General features: G+C 46.5%; 1 protein-coding gene across 1 annotated transcript in view; it reads left to right on the top strand.

Annotated features, from left to right (window-relative positions):
- The first annotated feature begins 8,400 nt into the window (after positions 1–8,400).
- LOC147097706 (tetraspanin-1-like) overlaps positions 8,401–24,878 on the top strand; it is a 43,044-nt gene continuing 26,566 nt past the window's right edge. The window contains exon 1 of the mRNA XM_085971735.1: positions 8,401–8,650. The gene's annotated coding sequence lies outside the window, so the exon portion shown is untranslated. The remainder of the gene's footprint in view (positions 8,651–24,878) is intronic.

The following is a 24,878-nucleotide window of genomic DNA, read 5'->3' on the forward strand; positions in this document are numbered from 1 at the left end:
ACGAAAGTACTGCACTCCTTCCAGTGTCTCGAACTTCATACTGTACGGCAAAGACCTCACCCCCTCTGGGAACTGCACCTTTACATACCGGGTTCCGTCTGCTACCCGTGTTCCCGGATAGTACCTCCTCTTTATTTCAGAACAGATTTTAATGTCCCACGACTCCAACTTTTTGCTCAGCACTTCATCCTCAATGTACACTGGCAAGTTCAAAAATGAAACCACCACCTCCTCTGAATATAGCAGAGTCACCTCCAAGAATTTCTCACCAACTTTCAGACTGAGTAGCAGTTTTTCCACCTCCTCACGGCCACTGACCGTCACCTCGAATCCCACATTCAGCTTTGGTTGGCAGGCAAAGCAGCTTCCCTCGCCACAGTCCTCATGAACCGCCTGGATTATATCCCAGGTGCGAATCTTCTTATCTTCACACTGCACCACCACCGTATTTTCTTTACCAAACCTCCTGAGGTCCCGGCCCAAATCTTTGGGCCTTTTTTTCCCCCTTCCCACCACAGTTTCTTCCCTAATTAAATTCCTCTCGGGAACATTGTCCTCTGAGGGGCCCGGCTCTCCGGACCCCTCAGCAGCCATCTGGCTGTTTTTTGTGGGCCAAAAAAGGCCCTAAAACCTGAAAACAAAACCCACCACCAACATTTTACAAAACTCCCTCCAACACCCAGCTGCAATCAGGCAACCAGTAACACCTGGCTCACTCCTAGCCCCTCCCACCTAGAGAGTGCTCCCCACTGAGCCACAGCTCTTACAGGAGTGTGTACCAGCACCGGGGGCTGAATGCCCCCCTCCTGTGCTGTAATTTCTATCATTCTATGAAAACTCTCCTTTCTTGAGACCCAGCCCAGGGAGTGCTTTAGAAATGTTGGTGTTGAACTGAGTTTAGGATGATGTGTTGGGGCTCAGGCAGGGAGGAGAGAGGGAGACTAGGAGCAGGAGCAGAGCTGAAAAATCAGTTGGGGAGTAGAAGACTCCAAATCTGTTTTAATGGACCTGGGTGTCCTTGTGCACCAGTCACTGAAGGTAAGCATGCAGGTGCAGTAGGCCGTTAAGAAGGCAAATGGTATGTTGGCCTTCGTAGCAAGAGGGTTTGAGTACAGGAACAAGGATGTCTTGTTGCAGTTGTACCGGGCCTTGGTGAGACCACACCTTGAGTATTGTGTGCAGTTTTGGTCACCTTATCTGAGGAAGGATGTTCTTGCCATGGAAGGAGTTCAGCGAAGATTCACCAGACTGATACCTGGGATGGCAGGAATGACGTATGAGGAGAGATTGGGTCGATTGGGCTTATACTCGCTGGAGTTTAGAAGAATGAGAGGGGTTCTCATCGAAACTTATAAAATTCTAACAGGACTAGACAGACTAGATGCAGGAAGGATGTTCCCAATGGCGGGGGAGTCCAGAACCAGGGGTCACAGTCTAAGGATAAGGGGTAAGCCATTTAGGACAGAGATGAGGAGGAATTTCTTCGCCCAGAGAGTGGTGAACCTGTGGAATTCTCTACCACAGAAGGCAGTGGAGGCCAATTCATTAAATATATTCAAGAAGGAGTTAGATATATTTCTTAAGGCGAAAGGGATCAAGGGATCTGGGGAGAAAGCAGGGACAGGGTACTGAATTTGGATGATCAGCCATGATCTCATTGAATGCCGGAGCAGGCTCGAGGGGCCGAATGGCCTACTCCTGCTCCTATCGTCTATATTTCTATGTTTCTATGTTAAAGAACAACTGATCCAGGAAAGTCGAGTGCTTAGGGTCCTGAGGCTTTTCGAGTAGCTGTGATCTGGGAGTCAGTCGAGCGAGGCCATCAGGCGGTCAAGCTGGTCAGCGATCTGAGGCCGTTTGTGGTCAGTGGTCCTCAACTTCTAGGCGGGCAATGATCTGGGAGTGGAGGTCTGGTGGGCAGTGGTTCTCAAAGTAGCCTTGAGGCAATTTCCAGGCAGATCGGCAACCTGAAGACTTTAAGGCTAAAGGGATCAAGGGATATGGGGAGAAGGCAGGGACCGGGTACTGAATTTGGATGATCAGCCATGATCTCATTGAATGGCGGAGCAGGCTCGAGGGGCCGAATGGCCTACTCCTGCTCCTATCTTCTATGTTTCTATGTTAACACCCTAACAATATGCTGAGAGGTTGTTTCCCCCTAGCTGGAGAGTCTAGAACTAGGGGGCATAGCCTCAGGATAAGGGGTCGGCCATTTAAGACCGAGATGAGGAGGAATTTCTTCACTCAGAGGGCTGTGAATCTACATAAGAACATAAGAAGTAGGAGCAGGAGTAGGCCATACGGCCCCTCGGGCCTGCTCTGCCATTCAATAGGATCATGGCTGATCCGAACCTAGACTCACGTCCACTTCCCTGCCCTCTCCCCGTAACCCCTAATTCCCTTATCAGCTAGGAAACTGTCTATCTCCGTTTTAAATGTATTTAATGTCGCAGCTTCCACAGCTCTCTGAGGTAGCAAATTCCATAGATTTACTACCCTCTGAGTGAAGAAGTTTCTCCTCATCTCAGTTTTGAAAGGGCAGCCCCTTATTCTAAGATTATGCCCCCTAGTTCTAGTCTCACCCATCAGTGGAAACATCCTCCCCGCATCCACCCGATCAAGCCCCCTCACAATCTTATATGTTTCGATAAGATCGCCTCTCATTCTTCTGAATTCCAATGAGTAGAGGCCCAACCTACTCAACCTTTCCTCATAAGTCAACCCCCTCATCTCTGGAATCAACCGACTGAACCTTCTCTGAACTGCCTCGAGAGCAAGTATCTCTTTTCTTAAATATGGAAACCAAAACTGTATGCAGTATTCCAGGTGTGGCCTCACCAGTACCCTGTGCAACTGAAGCAAGACTTCCCTGCTTTTATACTCCATCCCCCTTGCAATAAAAGCCAAGATTCCATTGGCCTTCCTGATCACCTGCTGTACCTGCATACTAACCTTCTGTGTTTCATGCACCAGGACCCCCAGATCTTTGGCATTCTCTGCCCCAGAGGGCTGTGGATGCTGAATCGTTGAGTATATTCAAGGCTGAGATCGATAGATTGTTGGACTCTTGGGGAATCAAGGGATATGGGGATCGTGCGGGAAAGTGGAGTTGAGGTTGAAGATCAGCCAGGATCTTACTGAATGGCGGAGCAGGCTCGAGGGGCCGAATGGCCGACTCCTGCTCCTAATTCTTATGTTCTTATAATATGCACATTCGTGCTGACAGGCTTGGTGTGTTAATGCGTGCTCCTGTAAATATTATCTAAAGATAATTTACAGCTACAACAACATGCAAACCAGTGTGCAATCTTGTTTTCCAAAAAGTGACTGTTTTACTTCCTAAAACAAAGACTCACTGTCAAGCAAAAATTGTTATAAAGGGACACAAATGTGTGAGTCATTCTTGGCAAGTAGAGGTGCTGTCTGAATCAGAATGTTGGAAGGTACATAATCCTGTTAACAAATAAAACGATTTGTTCCAGTATATTAAAAAACCTCGTGGGATCCTCCAGGGCTTTTAAATATGGGAAGGAACACCGGTTTGCCACAAGGGGGCAGATGGTACCACAAGCGGACATCCATTTACCAAGGGTGTTCTTTCTCTCCCTTTACTCATCACATATTAACATTTCTTTTATCTTAAGATTATTCATTTCCTAAAAGCTAAATGTTAAAGGGATGCAGACTTCATAAGTGTCTAAAATAAACCAAAAACAGGTTTTCCCAAGCAAAAATCCTGATGATATATAAAAAAAATACATAAATTGCATTGAATTTTATCACCTGCACTAAGTGTCACTGTAACATAAAGCAGTGTGTACCATCTGCAAGGTGCACTGCAGCAACTCGCCAAGGCTTCTTTGACAGCACCTCCCAAACCCGCGACCACTACCGTCTAGAAGGCTCCTGCGAACACCGCCACCTCCAAGTTCCCCTCCAAGTCACACACCATCTTGACTTGCTCAAGGGGGCGCTAACGGGGTGCGCAAAGCGCCTAGCGCCCGGGTGTGGCGCCGCTAACGCCTCCCGTGAAATTCAGCGGGAGGTTAGCGGTGGCGGTAGCCGGTAACGCCCCGCAGCGCGGCGCCTCCAACGATGACGTCAGCGCCCCGGCTGCGAATTTGGCTCGCGCCCTCTGACCTACCGCCGGACGAGGTGTCCGACAGGGTCAGGGTGTCGTGTTTCCGGCCGGGTCGGCGCAAATTAAAGGGCAGGTGCCGGACGGCCATTTTTTTGGGCTGCCGGCCAGCACCTGCCCCCTCTGGCCTCCTCCCGTGGGGTGCCGGCTGCGATCGGTCAGCCCGGCGCTCCTCTCGAGTGCCGGGTTCTTTTGCCGGCACCCTGCTCCCCGGTGGTCCAGCAGGACCCCGGTGCGCGCTGTGTTAGGCCCCTCCCCTTTAATCAGGGGAGGGAGGCCTGCAGTACCACGGCACTACCTGCTGGCGCAGGTGGCGCTTGTTGCACGTAGCACCGCGATATTCAATGGGCGCACCCCAGGAGGGAGGGGGAGTGCTTCCAGTAGCCCCGCCTCCTGCTTGGGGCGTTACTGTTCAATTTCTGGCGCAGGGGCGCTAACTTTTTCGCGGCGCTAAAAGTAGCGCCCCGGCGAAGATATAGCCCCAAAGGGGGCGCGAGCTAATTGACGTAAGAAAACTACTAGGCACTTGGTCTAAGCGTTAAACGAAGCTTTAATCAACTGTTTTACAACATGGAGGTCTAGTTGTGTCCTTCACTAGTTCCTGTTAAGAATGTCCTGCGCAAGCTGGGCCCGTGCCCGAGTATTTATACTCTCTCTGGACAGCGCCACCTGTCATAAATCTCATCATCGAGAAACTACCTATGAAATAACACTGGACGGCCAGCTGGTGGCGCCGTCCAAGGAGTATAAATACTCGGGCATTGGCCCCAGCTAGCCAGGAACATTTTGTAAGACAGGAACTAGTGAAGTACAACTAGACCTCCATGTTCTGAAACAAGTTGATTAAAGCCTTGCTTTATACTCAAACCAAGTGTGTAGTGAGATTTATTACGCCACCACCCACAGGCTGCTCAGTATTATTTCATAAGTCTTTCTTTCATGAATGACTGATTCATGTCACTAATTTTTCTCCCATAATATTTATTTCGAATTTATGCCAATTTAGTGTTACTTTATGTCACCATGTCTGTCACGTCACAAACTTTCACGAAGTCAACACTGGTAAGTCCAGCCCAGCAGGATAGAAAATAAGTAATAATGAAGTTGGGCACAGTCTTTTTTTGACTAATAAGTGACAGTTTGGAAATAGAACATATATCGCGGACTATTAAATCTGGAACTCTCTCCCCCAAAAAGCTGTTGAGGCTGGGGGTCAATTGAAAATTTCAGAACTGGGATTGATAGATTTTTGTTAGGCAAGGATGTTAGGGATACGGAACTGAGGTGGGTAGATGGAATTGAGATACAGATGAGTCATGGTCTAATTGAATGACGGAACAGGCTCGAGGGGCTGAACGGCCTCCTCCTGTTCCTATGCTCCTATTGGTTTGTAAAGAATAAACTAGTTGTGTCAGAGTTGCATAACTCACTTGTACCTTACTCAAAAGTTACTAAGTTGTCACATGTAGTGAATTATTTTCCATAGCTCACCAGTCCTTGACCAATTCCTCATAATATTCAAATTGAGAAAAGTACAGACATTACACGTGCCGATACACTGCAACTTGAAGTGTTATTTTCTTTAGAGCACAGGAGGTTGAGGGGAGATTTAATTGAGGTGTATATAATTATGAGGGGCCTCGATAGAGTGGATAGGAAGGACCGATTTCCCTTAGCAGTAAGGTCAATAACCAGGGGGCATAGATTTAAAGTAATTGGTCGGAGGGTTAAAGGGGAGTTGAGAATTTCTTTCACCCAGAGGGTGGTGGGGGTCTGGAACTCACTGCCTGAAAGGGTGGTAGAGGCAGAAACCCTCATCACATTAAAAAAGTACTTGGATATGCACTTGAAGTGCCGTAACCTGCAGGGCTACGGACCAAGTGCTGGAAAGTGGGATTAGGCTGGGATAGCTCTTTATCGGCCGGCACGGACAGGATGGGCCGAATGGCCTCCTTCTGTGCCATAAATTTCTATGATTCTATGAACATATTATGTATGATGTTACAAAGAAAGCAATTTTAGAATGAGAAGTGCACAGGATAGTTTAGTGGGGCATCGTTGTCTTATTAGGGAGTTTTCACAAGCGGCACAGATCTTGAAACATCCTTGTACCAAAAAGTCTTCTTTTGGAGCTGTCATGTTGGCAACTGGGAAGTTGCTTGAAAAGTTGTTGCAATATTTGCTACTGTGGAACCTTCCTGATGTGTAAGGCTCAGCAGCTCCTTGCCTTTACCAACCGAACCATCGAGAAGGAGCTGGGATGAGAGGGTTGTCCTATGAGGAGAGATTGAGTAGATTGGGCCGATACTCTCTGGGGTTTAGAAGAATGAGAGGTGATCGCATTGAAACATACAGGAAACTCTTTGGTATCTGGCACCGACGGGACCGGCGTGTTGCCGGTTGATTAAAAATTCCGGATGACGGAGAGGGTTATCTACCGAGGCTATTTTTAACAAACAGAAATTAAAAAATCAAGGAATGTGCAGTGTACAGTAATTGGGTACTCACCTACAGAATGTTGTGTTAAATGGATGGTGGAAGATGCTTGATTAAGTACAGTACTGCCAGTTGAGGGTAATGCATAACTTTTTAATTACTTAACAGTGGCGGATCGGAAGAGACTCCCGGCAGCGCGGGAGAGTCAGACTCCTGTTATTGAGGTGTTCGGACTTCCGACAGCGCCAAGAAGCCGAGTAGTGGCAGTTTGGAGAACTACGCCCACTGACTAACTCGACCACCGCGGGAGACTCAATCTCGGACTCGGCAACATTTCCGGTTATTGAGGTGTTTTCAGAGTATGAATTTTGCCGGTTAATAGAGAATTCCGGATATTTAGGTGCCGTTTAAATGAGAGTTTCCTGTATAAGATTCTGAAGGGGATTGACAGGGTAGATGCTGAGAGGTTGTTTCCCCTGGCTGGAGTGTCTAGAACGAGAGGTCACAGTCTCAGAATAAGGGGTCGGCCATTTAAGACTGAGATGAGGAGGAATTTCTTCACTCAGAGGGTTGTGAATCTTTGGAATTCTCTGCCCCAGAGGGCTGTGGATGCTGAGTCATTGAGTATATTCAAGGCTGAGATCGATAGATTTTTGGACTCTAGGGGAATCCAGGGATATGGAGATCGGGCGGGAAAGTGGAGTTGAGGTCGATGATCAGCCATGATCTTATTGAATGGCGGAGCAGGCTCGAGGGGCCGTATGGCCGACTCCTGCTCCCAATTCTTATGTTCTTTCTCAATAATCTCTCTTCCTCTCCTGATGTCACTGTTATGGTGCCTTGTACAACTGGCCATTTTTCCTGTGTGACAGTGAGTTTCAGCAAGCTATTTGACAGTGGGAGGCGCCACTGCCAAGCCTAATCCTGTTCTCACACGTCAGTACACGCTTCCCAGCAGTGGATATCAATCAGCAAGAAACTTGCTCTTATTTCCACTGCTTAACTCAGGAACTCTGAAAAAAGACTTGTATTTCTACAGCACTTTTCACAACATCCCAAAGCGCTCTACAGCCAATGAAGTACTTTTTGAAGTGTAGTCACTGTTGTAATGTAGGAAACACGGCAGCCAATTTGTGCACAGCAAGCTCCCACAAACAGCATTGTGATAATGACCAGATAATCTGTTTTAGTGATGTTGATTGAGGGATAAATATTGGCCCCAGGAGACCGGGGAGAACTCCCCTGCTCTTCAAATAGTGCATTGGAATCTTTTACATCCACCTGAGAGAGCAGACGGGGCCTCGGCTTAACATCGCTTCCGAAAGACGGCACCTCCGACAGTGCTGCACTCCCTCAGCACCGACACTGGGAGTGTCAGCCTGGATTTCCGTGCCCGAGTCACTGGCACGGGGGACTTGAACCCACAACCTGCTGACGCTGAAGGCGCGAGTGCTACCCACTGACCCACGGCTGGCACTTCTAAACGGACACCGACTGAGCGGTCCGACACCCACCAGCTGAGAGACAGCTAACTCCGAACAAACCAGGGGCCAAACCGCAGCTTTCTGGTCTGCGGGAAGGGTCAGTATCCTTTACTAACTGAATGACCAAGAAACAACCTTCTTGAGGCAGTTTTTGCAGTGGGGTGGAGGGGGAGGCATCGGGGGGGGCCAAGGATAATATTTGTTTTACAAAGTACGATTGGTAAGACTGGTAACAGCTTTGCCAAGCAGTGCCGATGATGCCCCTTTAAGCGTAATATGACAGACGCAAGTTACATATTACGCAGTCAACGAGGCGAAGATGCAAAGCTTAACTCAGTTTTTTTCCTCCAGTGGAGAAAGAGTCGGAGAGATCAGGTGTGGAAGCAGAGTTTACACCAGGGGATCTGTGTGTGGGTGTATCTATGTGCGAGTTCAAAAGACAGCTTTCACTCAGGCTTTTAAAACAACACCACTCCTGCTTTGCATAGCAGATATCAAACAGGATTATAGACACAAAAACACTGGGCTGAGACAGAAAGGAAATCGAATCACCTGCAGATTAGGGGAGAATACAGCAGAGCTACTGCTTAAGGTAAGCAAATAGCAGTATTTGTTTGTCTAGTTTTCCTGCAATCGTGGGCTTCAGTTTCCGACTGCTATTAAATCCTGATTGTGTATGCACATTTCAATTACATGATTTGATTGAGATTTTCAGTTCTTTTTTTATTCGTTACTGGGATGTGGACATCGCTGGCAAGGCCCAGCATTTATTGCCCGTCCCTAATTGCCCTCGAGAAGGTGGTGGTGAGCCGTCACCTTGAACCGCTGCAGTCCGTGTGGTGAAGGTACTCCCACAGTGCTGTTAGGGAGGGAGTTCCAGGATTTTGACCCAGCGACGATAAAGGAACGGCCGATATATTCCCAAGTCAGGATGCTGTGTGACTTGGAGGGGAACTTGGAGGTGGTGGTGTTCCCATGCGCCTGCTGCCCTTGTCCTTCTAGGTGGAAGAGGTCGCGGGTTTGGGAGGTGCTGTCGAAGATCTTGTAGCTCTGCATCTTGTAGATGGTACACACTGCAGCCACGGTACGCCGGTGGTGGAGGGAGTGAATGTTTAAGGTGGTGGAGGGAGTGAATGTTTAAGGTGGTGGATGGGGTGCCGATCAAGCGGGCTGCTTTGCCCTGGATGGTGTCGAGCTTCTTGAGTGTTGTTGGAGCTGCACTCATCCAGGCAAGTGGAGAGTATTCCATCACACTCCTTACTTGTGCCTTGTAGATGGTGGAAAGGCTTTGGGGAATCAGGAGGTGAGACACTCGCCGCAGAATACCCAGCCTCTGACCTGCTCTTGAAGCCACAGTATTCATGTGGCTGGGCCAGTTAAGTTTCTGGTCAATGTTTTTAGTTTATTGATAAAAGATTTGCCCTGTGAGATGGCATATTTAATTCTACTTTTATAATATGTTCCAATTTTAAATTAAAAAAAACAAGCAGCTCTTAGAGTAAATTTTAAGTATGGCCAGAAACAGTAGCTATACTTTGGGTGGAAGAATGACTATTCACTCCCCCAGTTTGTTGAGTTCCTGGCCCAGTGGCATGAGGTGGGAGGAAAGTGAAGGGGAAAAGTCTAGCTGGTGTCACTCTGCATTGAGTTAATCTCATGTGCTTCCTGTTAGTTTAGTGATGGCCTGGGAGAAGGTCAGGACCACTTGAGTTACACGGCCTTTGTGAAAAAGAGAGGGAAAGGCAAAGGGAAGCATATTTACCAGATCAAATTAAAGTCAAAAAGACTATGAGGAAAGATTGAGTAGACTAGGCCTATATTCCTTAGAGTTTAGAAGAATGAGAGGTGATCTCATTGAAACATATAAAGCTCTTTAGGGGCTTGACAGGGTAGATGCTGAGAAGATGTTTCTCCTGGCTGGGGATTCTAGAACACGGGGTCACGGTCTCAGAATAAGGGGTCGGCCATTTAGGACCAAGATGAGGAGAAATGTCTTCACTCAGTGTGAATCTTTGGAATTCGCTGCTTCAAAGAGCTGTGGATGCTCAGTCGTTGAGTATATTCAAGATAGAAATCGATAGATTTTTGGATACTAAAGGAATCAAGGGATATGAGGATAGTGCGGGAAGGTGGAGTTGAGATAGAAGATCAGCCACGATCTTATTGAATGGCGGAACACGGTGGCATAGTGGTTAGCACTGTTGCCTCACAGCGCCAGGGACCCGGGTTCAAATCCGGCCTCGGGTGACTGTCTGTGTGGAGTTTGCACATTCTCCCCGTGTTTGCGTGGGTTTCCTCCGGGTGCTCCGGTTTCCTCCCACAGTCCAAAGATGTGCGGGTTAGGTTGATTGGCCATGATAAAAAAATTGGCCCTTAGTGTTAGGGGGGATTAAATATGTGGGGTTACGGGGATAGGGCTTGGGTGGGATGGCTGTCGGTGTAGGGACCGGGTGCTAGGGTTTGGATGATCAGCCATGATCTCGTTGAATGGCGGAGCAGGCTCGAAGGGCCGAATGGCCTACTCCTGCTCCTATTTCTCATGTTCTTATATACACCTCAACAACAAGAGGGCTGAGATACAACAGTAAGTGGACAGATATCTGCCCAGTTCTAAGAATTAAGATTTTGTAGCATTTTTCTTTAAAAAATTTAAACAAATTAATAAGCCACAAGCAATACTTTTTTAAAAATTCAAACATTTTTACAGCCTCCAAATTTAGAGTCATACAAGAAGCCTTGAAGTGATCAAAGATTGTTTTTTTGCTTAATTATTGTTAACTATTCTAAATGCATTTTTCACTGGTGAAGAGGGCTCCAGTTGTTCAAAACTGTAAAGCTTGGGTGGATTCAGCCAGCGTTGGTTGAGTGAATGATTAATTCTTGTTAAGCATTGAAGTCCTTTAGTTTTGAGACTGTTTGTCTCTCCTTGTATGTAAACTTTAATTGTGAATTTGTGCGCTTAATAATTGAAATGGGACAGATACATTTTGGTTCCTTTGCTTAAAAGTAAAGTAATGCCCAGGTAGGCTTAAAAAAAATTAATTGGCTGGAGCTGAGATTGTGGCTTGAATTAAAGAAGCAACTAAGGGGGAAAAAATTCGGTCTCGGCCATTTTGGGGCGCTAATATCGGCCGGGCGCAAAGTTTAGCGCCCGGTGCTAATTATCGCCTCCGACTGCAAAATTCGTCTCTATCGCCCCCCTGGAGGTGATTTGAGCGTTAAATCAGACGCTACACACCTCGCTTAAGGCGCAAACGTCAGGGAGCGAGGCGCTACCTCAGAACGCTACCGAAGCTCAGGCGATGTCCGTTACCATGGAAACCAGACAGACTGGCGCCGTCCAGTTTTTAAAGAGGAGGGGCCATCTTGCTGGCCAGCCACACCCTGCTCATTGCAGCCTTGAATCTCGGCCCGGAGAGACCTCCAAAGCAATTGTGTTGGAAGCACTAATGGAGAGGCCCAGGGAAAGAGCTCGGTGCTTAGGAACCTCAAAAGTGGTGCTGAGGGCCAAAACTCCTTAGGACAGCGTTAAAACCAAAAATTTTGCCGACAAGATAAGGCTGGAAGCGCCTGCCTTTAAATAGCGCTCCCCCAGCCCCTTCCCAATTTGAAAACGTTCCCCTCTACCTGTCGTTCCTAGCGGCAGGCGCTAAGGCCGGGGGCGCGACTCAATATCCAGTCCGGGGCGTTGCACGCTTGACTGACGTCACGATCTGCGGGCACAGGAGATCGTGGCGGTAGTGCTTAGCGCTGCCGCAAAACGGCTGGTCAATTTCACGAGTGGCGCTAACGGGAAGCGCTAACCAACCGAATTTTTCCCCCTAAGTGTCAGCTGTGGCTCAGTGGGCAGCACTCTCGACTGAGTCAGAAGGTTGTGGGTTCAGGCCCCACTCCAGAGACTTGAGCACAAAAATCTAGGCTGACACTCCCAGTGCAGTGCTGAGGGAGTGCTGCACTGTCGGAGGTGCCGTCTTACGGAGAGGCATTAAACCGAGGCCCCATCTGCTCTCTCAGGTGGATGTAAAAGATCCCCTGGCACTATTTTGAAGAAGAGCAGGGAAGTTATCCCTGGTGTCTTGGCCAATATTTATCCCTCAATCAACATCACTAAAAAGAAAAGAGATTATCTGGTCATTATCTCACTGCTGTTTGTGGGAGCTTGCTGAGCGCAAATTGGCTGCCGCGTTTCCTACATTACAACAGTGACTACACTTCAAAAAGTACTTCATTGGCTGTAAAGCGCTTTGGGACGTCCGGTGGTCGTGAAAGGCGCTATCTTTCTTTCTAAGATGGGATCTTATGGACGTACGATAGCAAATGGTACAGAAAAAGTAAATTGAGAATGCGTGCGTCACGTTAAACTCGGACAGTATGACAAGGTGGCACAGGTTCAAAATTCACAGGCAAGTTTAGGACTGTGTTCAGGAAGTTTTTCTTCACTCAAAGAGGGATCAAGACTTAGAATAGCTTTCTGAGTAGAGTGACGGAAGCAAATCTTGGAATCTTTCGATGGTGTGGTTGGGCACTCTCTGTGGGAGCTGGGCTGAGCAGAGTGGCCTTCCTGATCCATATCCATCCTGTGAGCTTGTGGGAGGAGAAGTAGTTGTTACCCGGTTGCTCCTACTCCGTGGTGCGCTTGTGTTGGTTATTGGGTGTATCTAGCCCCATGGCCCAGCTGTTTGCTGTCAATCACTGTTCAAGCACACGGCCTTCAAAGGAGCGAGTTACTGAGGGCAGCCACCACCTTGGAAATGATAACCCAGCATGGGTCACCACCTGAAGGGAGAAGGTAGAAAAGGGAACGGAAACTTCCGATTAGGCACTTTACAGCCTTCCGGACTCAATATCGAGTTCAACAATTTCAGATCATAACCTCGGCCCCTATTACATTTTTACATATTTTTTATCCACACCTTTGTTTTGGCCCTTCCCCCTTTTTTTCTCTCCCACATGGCAGCTGTCTCTCACTCTGCCAACGCATTTCACACCTAATCTAGAGCCGTCTTTTGTCTCCACTAGTCCTATCACCATCTCGTCTGGTTTTGAATACCTCTTAATGTCTCTTCACTTCTCCATTGTTCTCTCATCCCCATTTCCCAGCCCCCAAACTGGCCTTTTAATCTGTTTCATTTCCTGTGCTTTTTCAGTCCTGACGAAGGGTTTCAACCTGAAACGTTGACTCTATTTCTCTCTCCACGGGTGTTGCCTGGCCTGTTGAGTTTTTCCCAGCGTTTTCTGTTGTTATAAAGAAAAATATAGGTTGGCGTGCGTTACAACAAATCCTAGGATTGAGCCCTTTAATGCACAACACGTTAACGACTCACCCCGTTGAGTGGATTAGCTAACGAGTCCCATACGTCGAAGCATGTTTGTGTTATTAGACAGCTGTGCCCCTTGACTTATACAGTCATTTCAGAGGTGAACTATGCGCATGAAATTCACAGAAAAGTTAAAAGGGACTTACCGATCTAATAGACTGAATTATTTAAATATTGAACAATGGGTGTTTGTGAGCAGTGAGACATGATTTGCATCGTGTACTTCTTGCAGCCACCGGCAAGTGGAGTGTTATACTGAACCCTCTGGGATCAAGTCACTCTTTTTCCATGACATTACATCAACATTGTGCCCGCAAATAACAATAAAAAACAGTACTGTTTGTGCAGTTTAAATTGGACCCGGATACCCATGTGATTAAAGGCGGCAATAATAAAGGAGCTACGTGCCATTAGCTCAAGTTTAACATTCAAAGCAACTCCTCCAATTAAAAGGGACTCGCATAGCTCTTTTAAAGAGACAAATAAGAAGTCATGACAAAATATTTTTCCCGTGTTTGCCAAATACTAAGAAATGACGATGCACTCCTGTATGTGCTCAATGCCATCCTGCCAAAAATGACGCAGAGTTGCTCTTTACCAGCAAGAGTCTGACTCTTTAACTTGTTGCTTATTTAAGAATATAAAAACAGAAGGTGCACTAACTGTGGAACAAGAAGCTTAGCATTTTTTTTGAAGAGTAGATGCCCCATTTACCAGCCCAACTGAATCTCAAACTTTTAACTTGTTTTCTAACATAGTCATTGTGTCCGTGATACACCTGGCGAGACATATGTTGTCATTTTTTGTGGATCACAGTTGGCAAAACTGATTGTGTGTTATTCACTTAACAATATAAATCTTCCTTTGTATTTCAATCTCCGTCCAAACTTTGTTCACAATCAGTTACTTGGATACATTAATCTGGTGTTTTCATTTCTACAGTTTAAAATAAATCTCTCTATTTCGCCCCATTTTTAAAGAAACGTTTATCTGTACATCCTCAGAACATCCCAAAGTGCTTCACAGCCAATAAAGTACTGTACTTCTTAAAATGTGATCGTTGTTGTAACGTGGCAGCGAACTTGCACGCAGCCAGGTCCCACAAACAGCAATGAGATAACTGACCAGCGAGGTCGCACAAACAGCGATGAGATAACTGACCAGTGAGATCCCACCAGTAACAATGAGATAACTGACCAGTGAGATCCCACCAGTAGCAATGAGCTAACTGACCAGTGAGGTCGCACAAACAGCAATGAGATAACTGACCAGTGAGATCCCACCAGTAGCAATGAGCTAACTGACCAGCGAGGTCGCACAAACAGCGATGAGCTAACTGACCAGTGAGATCCCACCAGTAACAATCAGCTAACTGACCAGTGAGATCCCACCAGTAACAATGAGATAACTGACCAGCGAGGTCGCACAAACAGCAATGAGATAACTGACCAGTGAGATCCCACCAGTAACAATGAGATAACAATGAGATAACTGGCCAGCGAGATCCCACCAGTAGCAATGAGATAGCTGACCAGTGAGATCCCACCAGTAACAATGAGATAACTGACCAGTGAGATGCCACCAGTAGCAATGAGATAACTGGCCAGCGAGATCCCACCAGTAGCAATGAGCTAACTGACCAGCGAGGTCGCACAAACAGCAATGAGATAACTGACCAGTGAGATGCCACCAGTAGCAATGAGCTAACTGACCAGCGAGGTCGCACAAACAGCAATGAGATAAGTGACTGGATAATCTGTTTTAATGATGTTAATTGAGGGATATAGGTTTTCCAGGACACCGGGAAAGCTCCCCTGCTCTTCTTCGATTAGTGGACTAGAATCTATTACATCCACCTGAGAGGGCAATCGTCTTGTCCGGGGTACGGTAGCCTAGTGGTTATGTTACTGGACTTGTAATCCAGAGGCCCTGGACTAATGATTGGGGAAACTAGAGTTCAAATCCCACCACGGCAGCTGGGGAATTTAAATTCAGTTAATTAAATAAATTTGGAATGAAAAAGCTAGTACCAGTAATGGTAACCGTCAAATCGGACTGTTGTAAAAACCCATCTGGTTCACTAATGTCCTTTAGGGAAGGAAATCTGCTGTCCTTACCTGGTCTGGCCTCTATGTGACTCCAGACCTACAGCAAAGTGGTTGACTCTTAACTGCTTCTCTGTAGTTCAAGAAGGTGGTTCACCACCACCACCTTCTCAAGGACAATTTAGGGATGGGCAATAAATGCCAGCTTTGCCACCGATGTCCACATCCCATGAACGAATAAAAAAAAAAAAAAATCTTGTCTGAAAGATGGCACCGCTGAAGGTGCGGCACCTTCTCAGTACTGCACTTAAGTGTCAGCCTGGATATTTGGGGGTATTTTCATTATTTTATACATCACACATTTGCTTACATTTGCCTGGCACCTTCATCAGACAATAGAGAATTTATAAAACACCGTTGACAGCCTCGGGATATAACAACGCATTTCACAGCCAGTGAGTTACTTTTGGCATGTGGTCACTGTTATATAGGCAAATGCAGCAGCCAGTTTGCACATATCAGAAGGTTGTGGGTTCATAGTCCCACTCCAGGGACTTGAGCACATAAAGCTAGGCTGACACTCCAGTGCAGTGCTGAGGGAGTGCTGCACTGTCGGAGGTGCCGTCTTTCAGATGAGATGTTAAACCGAGGCCCCGTCTGCTCTCTCAGGTGGACGTAAAAGATCCCGTGGCACTATTTTCGAAGATGAGCAGGGGAGTTCTCCCCGGTGTTCTGGCCAATATTTATCCCTCAACCAACATAACAAAAGCAGATGATCTGGTCATTATCACATTGCTGTTTGTGGGAGCTTGCTGTGCGCAAATTGGCTGCCGCGTTTCCCACATTACAACAGTGACTCCACTTCAAATGTACTTCATTGGCTGTAAAGCGCTTTGCGATGTCCGGTGGTCATGAAAGGCGCTATAGAAATGCAAGTCTTTTTTGTTTTATATCAAGGTCCCACAAACAGCAATGAAATAAATGGCTCGTTGATCAGTTTTGGTGGTGTTGGTGGAATAAATGTTGGCCAGTGCATCAGGGGAACTGCCTCCTCTTCTTTGAATAGTGTTCTGCAACCGTTTACATTCATCTGATTAGGAAAATAAGGCCTCAGTTTAACATCTCATCTCAAAGATGGCATCTCCAACAATGCAGCACTCCCTCAGTATTGCACTGGAGTGTCAGTATAGACTACGAGCTCAAGGAAATTTAACTTGCGTCCAGTGTTGAATCACAGAATGTTTAGAGCGTAGAAAGGGACCATTTGACCATTAAGCCTGTGTTATATCTGAGTAGTAAGGTCCAATAACTACGATAAGTGAGACTTCAGGAACTCAAAACTTTACTTTTAATTACACAGAATAAGGAGAGAACAGAGCACTTACAAGCTACAGGCATGCACTTCTAATTCTACTGCACGAGCAAACCAACATGGAGGATGCTATGATGTCATACTACCCATAATGCAATTTTACCTTAAGACTAGTAAATATAATCCCTTTGCATTTGTCTCCCTCTGGTGGATAACTTAAGCATTACATCCGAGATTACTATATCCCCCCCCTCTTAAGTTACAACAATTCTTAACAACATTCTTAAAAAGTCCATAAGGAAACTCCTTTAACAATAGTCCATCCTGAACAAATTTAGCAGGTCGTGATCAATCGCTCTGGCGGCTTGTGAGACCTTGTTGAACGTCTTACAGTCAAGTCCCTGCTTGGTTGTGGTAGAGCCACCTGCTGCTCCTGAGCAGTACTCAGAGTATCTGACTCTGCTACGATGGTTTCCTCTTGATTAAGGGGTCCAGGTATAACTGTCTCTGTTCGTGGTGTTGGTACCACCAAGGCATTTGGATAACTGGGGACCAACTTGTCCTCCAACATTTCCTCTGGAACCTCCAGTTCGAGTTCCCTTTGTCTGGTCAGTATCTGATCCACATGTCTGCGTACTACCTGACCAGTTTCCAACATGACCCTATATGAAACTGGACCAGTCATTGAATCTATGACGCCAGGAATCCATTTTGGACCATAACTGAAATTTCTGGTAAGGACCGCATCTCCTTCTCCAAAACTGCGGCTCTTTGTCCTTCTGTCATGGTTCTCCTTTTGTTTGAACTGTCGGTTTTCCACCTTCCTTTTTAGATCTGGGTGAACCAGGTCAAGAGTGGAGCGTAGTCGACGTCCTAACAATAACTCAGCAGGAGAGAGTCCTGTGGTAGATTGAGGTGTTATTCTGTAGCTGAACAGAACTCGTGACACCTTTGCTGTCAAACTCCCTTCTGCACTTTTTTTCATCATCTCCTTAAATGTTTGTACGGCTCTCTCCGCAAGTCCATTTGAAGACGGATGGTATGGAGCTGAAGTCACGTGCACTATGCCATTGTTTCTCATGAACTCTTTTGTTTCTGTACTCACAAAACACGTGGCATTGTCACTTACTACAATCTCCGGTATTCCTTGATTACTAAAACTCCTACGCAGGCAGTCTATAGTAACAGTAGATGAAGCAGAATTTACAGGATACACATCCATCCATTTGGAATGTGCATCAATGATTATGAGGAACATCTTTCCCATGAATGGACCCGCATAATCTACATGTAATCTTCTCCATGGTTTATCCGGCCACTCCCAGGGGTGGAGTGGAGCCGCTGCCGGTGCCTTCCTGTGTTCTTGACAAGTGCTGCATGTCTTGACTAGATGTTCTATCTCCTCATCTAGCTTTGGCCACCACAAGTAACTCCTTGCCAAGGCTTTCATGCGCGAAACTCCAGGACGACACTGATGTAGTTGCACTAGGATAGACTGTCGTGTTGGCTGTGGAATAATCACTCAAGCTCCCCACAACACGCAACCATCTTGCACACTCAGCTCTGTTTTCCTGACACTGTAAGGTGTGAAATCAGTCCCTTCCGGATGTTGTGGCCAACCCCTCATTACATATTCGCGGACGCTAGACAGTACTGGATCTTTACCTGTCCATGTCCTTACTTGTTCTGCGGTCACAATTGCCATGTCCGTGTCCTCCAACATCAAAACTCTGTCCTCTGGAGCTGCACGGATAGGTGTACCTGGTAGTGGAAGGCGGCTCAAGGCATCTGCGTTCCCATGGTACTTGCCCGCTTTGTAAATGATGACATACTCATATGCCCTCAACGTCACCGCCCATCTCTGGATTCGGGGTGACACCATCTGTGGTACTGCTTTCATCTCATTTAAAAGAGATAGAAGAGGTTTATGATCGGTGCATATGGTGAATTTCCTGCCATATATGTATTTGTGAAACCTCTGTAACCCAAACATTACTGCTAATCCCTCTTTATCCAACTGGGAATAGTTTTTTTCCGCTGTGGTCAGAGTTCGAGACATAAACCCAATCGGTCTTTCAGTTCCATCTTCCATACAGTGTGAAAGAACTGCCCCCACCCCGTAAGGTGAAGCGTCACAAGAGAGAATGATGTCTTTCTCTGCATTGTAGTGCACCAGCACATCTGAGGATAGCATCAGTTTCTTGGACTGTTCAAATGAAACCCTCTGTTCCTCCTCCCACTGCCACTGTGTCTCCTTGCGCAGTAGTTTGTGAAGAGGTGCTAACACTGTTGACAAGTTTGGCAAAAACCTGTTATAATAGTTTAGCAGTCCCAGGTAAGCTTTTAACTCAGTCACATTTGTAGGATCTGGTGCCTCCTGCAGTGCTTTTATCTTCTCCTTGATTGGATGGAGCCCTGTGGCATCCACTCTGTGTCCCAGGAACACGGCCTCATTCCCCATGAAAGTACACTTACTCCTTTTGAGCCGTAACCCAGCCTTATCCAATCTTAGTAGTACCTCTCTCAGAGTGTTCAGATGCTCCTGGTCGGTTCTTCCCGTCACCAGAATATCATCCAGATAGATGGAAACATGTGGAATCCCTTGCAGTACACCCTCGATAGTTCTCTGGAAGATAGCTGGGCTAGATGAGACACCAAATGGTAAGCGGTTATAGGTAAACAAACCCTTGTGTGTATTTATGGTTACATACCTCTTGGATTCCTCATCTAGTGTAATCTGCAAGTATGCATGACTCATATCCAGCTTCGTGAATTTCTTCCCTCCAGCCAGGTTTGCAAAAAGATCCTCAGTTTTAGGAATAGGATACTGTTCTAGTTTAGACACCCTATTTACAGTCAATTTATAATCTCCACAGATTCTTACCGAATTGTCCGGTTTTAAAACAGGTACAATTGGAGCTGCCCATTCTGAACATTTCACGGGTTCCAGAATGTTCTCCAGCAACAGACGATCAAGCTCAGCCTCTACCTTCGGTTTCATGGCATAAGGCACAGGTCGTTGTTTAAAAAATCTTGGCAGTGCCTCCTTGTCGACATAAATCTTAGCTGGGGGGCCATTAAATGTTCCAAGTTCTTCCTTGAACACGTTCTCATGTTCAATCAACACGTCTTGCAAAGACTACTGGTTGCCTCTCTCCATTTGATTTATTGCTCCCCAATCTAATTTAAGTTCTTTTATCCAGCCCCGACCTAACAAATTTGGTCCAGAACCCGATACTACAACTACAGGTAGCTGTTCCACGGTGTCCCTGTGTTTCACAGTTACAATAGCTGTACCCAATGTTGTCACTCGTTCACCGGTATAGGTTTTAAGCTTCATAGAGCAAGACTTTAACTCTGGAACTTTTGCACGGTTCCACAATTTTGAATACTCTTCCCTGTTCATTATGGTTATGCCACATCCAGTATCCACCTCAAAGTTGACCTTAGTGTCATTTACTATCAGTTGCAAAGTGATAGGATCCACTTTTGGAATGTCCTCTACCATACTATGCAATATGAACACGTCATCTTCTTTCTCAGCTTCTCCACTGATGTGATGTGCTCCGTTTTTTCACTTCTCTTCCAAGGTTTTGCTTTTCTCCCCCTTTAGGTTTGTATACCTCCCGGGTAGCTTTTGCTCTACATGCACGTTTTATATGTCCTTTTTTCCCACACTTGTGGCACTTTTCCTCCAGAAACCTGCATTCCCTTGCCAGGTGATCTCCATTGCATCTATAACATGCTTTTAAATGCGCACGTTGTGGTGTACAACTCATATTTAACTTGTGCACCAGCATCTGACCTGCAACTTGCTTTGTAGTAGACCAGTCGCAACCTTGTATTTCTTTCACATCACGGCTAGCTGTCTCTATGGCTTGAGCAAGTTCCAACGCTTTTTCATATGTAAGCCCAGTCTCGGATAATAATCTCCTCTGCATTCGAGCATCCATTATTCTGCAAACCAGCCTATCTCTCAGCATGTCCTTCAAGCTGTTCCCGTAATTGCAATCATGTGCCAGTTTTCTCAACACTGCTACATAATCCAACACAGACTCTCCCGGTATCCTGTTCCGTGAATTAAATTTGAAACACTGTACAATCTCACTCGGTCTGGGATTGGAATGTTCCTTTAGCAAGTCCACTAATTCAGTAAATGATTTATCTCCAGGCTTTGCAGGACTGCATAAGTTTCTCAATAAACTATACGTCAGACTTCCCACCAAAGTTAGCAAAATAGCTCTCCTTTTCCCGACATCGACAATATCATTTGCTACAAAGAAATGCTCCAATAACTCACAGTACTCTATCCATGTTTGATTTTGAACATCAAAAGCAGAAATCTCTCCTACTCGAGTAGCCATGATTCAGATGCAGTGTTCTTGTATTTTCCCTTCTTCAAGTTGAAACAGTTAATCCTCGTCGCCAAATGTTATATCCGAGTAGTAAGGTCCAATAACTACGATAAGTGAGACTTCAGGAACTCAAAACTTTACTTTTAATTACACAGAATAAGGAGAGAACAGAGCACTTACAAGCTACAGGCATGCACTTCTAATTCTACTGCACGAGCAAACCAACATGGAGGATGCTATGATGTCATACTACCCATAATGCAATTTTACCTTAAGACTAGTAAATATAATCCCTTTGCATTTGTCTCCCTCTGGTGGATAACTTAAGCATTACATCCGAGATTACTATAGCCTGCACCTGTGTTTTTCTCCACAAGCCACCTCGTCTAATCCCAGTCCCTTGCTTGTTCCGCAGACACTTTAACGTTCCTCTTTCTCAAGGAACTAGGTCCCTTTTAAACAGATTCACGGACTCCACTTGTTTGGGATGAGGCTTTTTTTGTGTGCTTGTGCTAGAGGGGCCAGGGGAAGATGTTTTTCGAGGCATTTGCTCCTGATTTTGGACATTGCGGCCAGAGTCAGCCAGTAAAATGCTCTCCTCCACCTCTCCATTAACGAGTTTTCAATTCCGCCTCCCATTTGCAGTTCCTTGATGCCTGCCATTATACTCTGTAAACCGGAGAAGGTGCCTCTTGGCAGACGGTAGCAGCAAGTCTGTCTGTGGGTGACTCCATAGGGTTTAGCAGAGCTTGGCATCCTTCTTGGCTTCAATGCCAATATGGAAGAATCAGTAATTTTGAAGTCTACATGACCATGTTATTGCATTCAAAATAGTCATTGAAGAATCAAAAAAATACCGTCTCTACAACACTTCACCTGGCTGGAACATTCATGAATGGATCCCAAAGCTGGGCGCTAACAGGGAGCATCCACTTTTTTTTGTGTGAGAAATTAGCTGAAAATAATACCAACAAGTGCTTCTATAAGGCATTGCACAATGAAACATACAAAATTCTTACAGGGTAGATGCAGGGAGGATGTTTCCCCTGGCTGGGGAGTCTAGAACCAGGGGTCACAGTCTCAGAATAAGGGGTCGGCCATTTAGGATTGAGATGAGGGAGAAATTTCTTCACTCAGAGGGTGGTGAATCTTTGGAATTCTCTACCCCAGAGGGCTGTGGAGGCTCAGTCATTGAGTATATTCAAGACAGAGAGCGATAGATTTTTGGATATTAAGGGAATCAAGAGATATGAGGATAGTGCGGGAAGTGGAGTTGAGGTAGAAGATCAGCCATGATCTTATTGAATGGCTGAGCAGGCTCGAGGGGCCGAATGGCTGACTCCTGCTCCTATTTCATATGTTCTTATGCAACAGGACAATGGGGGGGATGAGGTAGCGATCGGGGAGGGTGTGGGAGGGAAGAGATCAATAGCCAGCAGGAGGGGTCTATGGTTTTTACATGGTGAGTAAAGTATCTTTTTGGTGGCGGCATTTAAGGACCGCTGGTTAGGCCGCATGTCGACCTTAAAATGATAACGTGTTTGTGCTTATAGAAATAAAGAGTGTCAATATTGGAAGGGAGCACTCACAACTTGTACTCCCAGTGTCACCGTTAAGCAACTTTGGGTCGTCAAGTAGAGGCGGACTCCATACAATTTGGTAAAGGAGGCATCAAACAGATGTTAGGCCCCTTATTTGCAAATGCAAACTGCCCCGAGGCCTGTTTTAGGCATGGGCCCTGGAGGCCTCTTTTAATGCGTGCATACCAATATGGTGGTCAGCGCACTTCCGGCTCAGCATGCGCGCGCGCGCATGAGATTAGACAGAAAGGTTGCAGGTATTCCATTCCTGAATATTAACGCTCTTCGGCCGCGATTTCACCTACCGAGGCACGGCCAGGGTCGGTGGCGGGTTGCGACCCCGCTGCTGGCTCCATCCCGCTCTGTGAAATGAATTTTACGCTGATTGGACCTGTTAAGCTCGCCCAGCGCGTCTCCCGTCCAATTGAAGGAAGCGGGTCTGACGACGTCACTTGATTACACATCATCAGCCGGTTTCCTGAAAGGGACCGTGCGCAAATTGATTTGGGCAGTTGTGCTGTCAGTGTTCTACAGCATTGAGGTGCTGCAAATATTGACAAGCACTGCACAGAGGTGTACGGCTGCATGCAGGTTCTCCCATGACTCCCTCCAAATGCTTATGGAGGGAGTCACAGCATGCAGGGAGATTCTCTTCCCTTCCCATGGGTGGAAGAGACCTCCCCAGGAGATCGACGCAGCCTGGTTGCACATTGCACAAGAGGACACAAGCAGTGATGTCGTCAGGTGGACCAGGCTGCAGTGGCGCCAACCTTTCAACGATCTCAATAGATCACAAAACGTTACTGCAAAGCAACACTCAACCTCATCCTGCTGTGCCACTCATCACATCCCCATCACTCTGCCTTCCCTACCCTACTCCTGCACATCCTTACTCACACCAACTTACCTTGCACCTCCACCCATCCCTCTCTATCTACATTATCATTCCCCTCTCACTAGCCACCCCTCACACTCACCCTCCTCCTGGTCCAATCATACCAACTAACACACAAGGATAGGCACTTGGGTGTTTTAGCCAATGTTCATGTGAAGTTTCTGTTAATGTGTTGTCAAACATTGAAATCTTTATTTTCAACACTTTGCATTTTTGACAGATTTTTGTGCACCTTTGGAAGTGGCTTAGTGAGTTGCAGTGAATGGTGAGACAGAACAGTATCCCCCACAATGATGATGAGTGTGAAAGGAATGGCTTGGACATTGTAGGGATGCTTTATGGTGTTGGTGTGGGGTGGTGCCAATCTGGCGCACCATGTGGCAGCCAGGGTACACAGCGTCAAGTGAAGTAAATCTGGCCATGGTGAGGCCATCCCTGGCGTCCCAGGCAGCAATGTGGTCACGTGCTGATGCCCTGTGTCCTGTGCAGCATCAGTTGATTTGGGAGAAGGTTGGTGTTGTTGTTGGTGCTGCTGGTGTTGGGGCTGATCGTGGTGGGATTCTGAGGAGCAAGGTGAGATTTTTTTCAAGGGCACCGATGCTGATGGAATAGAATGAGGTTGAGATGACAGAAGCGATCTGTCAATGGTGAGAGAGGTTGTTCCAATGAGGTGGCACTGGATAGAGAGTTTACTCCAAACACTTGCAGGCTGCATAATCCTCAATCTGTCTTCCAAATGCAGTAAGCAACAGCTTCTAACCTTGCAAAGTGAACACCTATGAAATGTGAGCTTTTATAGACCATTTGCAGCAGTCAAGTTAAGAAATCATCCCATGCTGACACAACACCCAACACCACCTTAACTGACGTGATCCCTGAGCAGCGGGGAAGCCTTTGGCGAACTCTAAAAATCTAAAGGTATGCTTAAAATACTACTTAATTGCCTCTTAACAATCTCTTAATGATCTAAATCGCCTCCCCCGCCACTTGATGTTGGGTCTGTTCAGCGCTGACAGACCCGACATCTAGGAGACTAGCGTGGAGGCGGGTTGACAGCGGGTTCCCTACCCGCTGTCAAAAAAAACATTTTCCCAGCCGACCTGCCACCAAATGCGTCCCCCCGACACCACTGAAAAATTCCGGCCTTCATTTCTATAAGCACAAAAACTTATCATTTTATTTTTAAAAACTGATAAAACTTCCCAATTTGGATGGGCAAACAACACAGCCAGGCAGGAGGCTGTCCAAATATGCAAATCGTCGTGCTACGCTGTTGCAGGACCAATTAAAATTCTGAAGGGCAGAGTGTGTGCCG

Source organism: Somniosus microcephalus, chromosome 31 (genome assembly GCF_052327205.1).
Source record: "Somniosus microcephalus isolate GS21.2 chromosome 31, FLI_Smic_1.0, whole genome shotgun sequence".
Taxonomy (NCBI): Eukaryota; Metazoa; Chordata; class Chondrichthyes; order Squaliformes; family Somniosidae; genus Somniosus; species Somniosus microcephalus.